The following is a 1,425-nucleotide window of genomic DNA, read 5'->3' as shown; positions in this document are numbered from 1 at the left end:
GACGCATCGCGGGATAAGGGGTTGTCACTGGTAGTCGCCCCAAGCGCGTCCGATGCTTGGACTATTCCGACGCGGCCCTGTGGCCTCTTCCGTCTAGCCGTTGGGGCCATCTCGCCGCATCCCCCACCTCGCACCCCGATTGCTATGCGGTGAGGCTCCTCGGCCGCCTTGGAACCATCTTCGTATCGGACGCATCGCGGGATAGGGGGCTGTCACTGGTAGTCGCCCCAAGCGTGTCCGATGCTTGGACCATTCCTAGGCGGCCCTGAAGCCTCTTCCGTCTAGCCGTTGGGGCCTTCCCGCCCCATCCCTCGCCTCGCACCCCCGATTGCTATGCGGTGAGGCTCCTCGGCCGCCTTGGAACCATCTGTGTATCGGACGCATCGCGGGATAAGGGGTTGGCACTGGCAGTCGCCCCAAGCGCGTCCGATGCTTGGACCATTCCGAGGTGGCCCTGAAGCCTCTTCCGTCTAGCCGTTGGGGCCTTCCCGCCCCATCCCTCGCCTCGCACCCCGATTGATATGCGGTGAGGCTCCTCGGCCGCCTTGGAACTATCTGTGTATCGGACGCATCGCGGGATAAGGGGTTGGCACTGGTAGTCGTCCCAATCGCATCCGATGCTTGGACCATTCCGAGGCGGCCCTGCAGCCTCTTCCGTTTAGCCGTCGGGGCCTTCCCGCCGCATCCCTCGCCTCGCATCCCGATTCCTATGCGGTGAGTCTTCTCGGCCGCCGCGGAACTATACCTGTTATTGCTACTGCATCCTTCGGCTGGTAACCTCCTCTGCCGCCTTGGAACGTTCTCTTTGTCGGACGCGTCGCGGGATAAGGGGTTGGCACTGGTAGTCGCCCCAAGCGCGCCCGATGCATAGACCGCTCCGAGTCGACCTTGCTTTCAGCCTCTCACATGCATAGACCTCTCTGAGTCGACCCTGCAGCCTCTCACGTTTAGCCTTTGGAATCTCGCCTCACAACATGATTGCTATCCTTGATGCATCCCTTGCCTCGAGCCCTGATTGCTTTCTTGGCTGCATCCCTCCTCTCCTCACAGCCCGGTTGTCATCACTGCTTCATCCGTCGCTTCATGCATTCTGGCTGCTGGGCCCTTCCCACCGCACACCTCGATTGCTATCTCTTCTGCATCACACACCCCGATTGCTATCTCTGCTACATCCCTCGGCTCTCACTTCTGCATCCTTCGCCTCACACCTCGATTGCTATCAATGCTGCATCCGTAACCTCACACCCCGATTGCTATGCGGGGAGGCTCCTTGGCCGCCTTGGAAATTTCTGTGTGTCGGACGCACCGCGGGATAAGGGGTTGGCACTGGTAGTCGCCCCAAGTGCGCCCGATTCTTAGACCGCTTCGAGGTGACCTCGTAGCCTCTTTCGTCCAGGCTTCCTGCCTTCAACGCCCTTTTTACAC

Source organism: Cryptomeria japonica, unplaced genomic scaffold, assembly GCF_030272615.1.
Source record: "Cryptomeria japonica unplaced genomic scaffold, Sugi_1.0 HiC_scaffold_24, whole genome shotgun sequence".
In the NCBI taxonomy this organism is placed as follows: Eukaryota; Viridiplantae; Streptophyta; class Pinopsida; order Cupressales; family Cupressaceae; genus Cryptomeria; species Cryptomeria japonica.
This window is presented reverse-complemented; position numbering follows the sequence as displayed.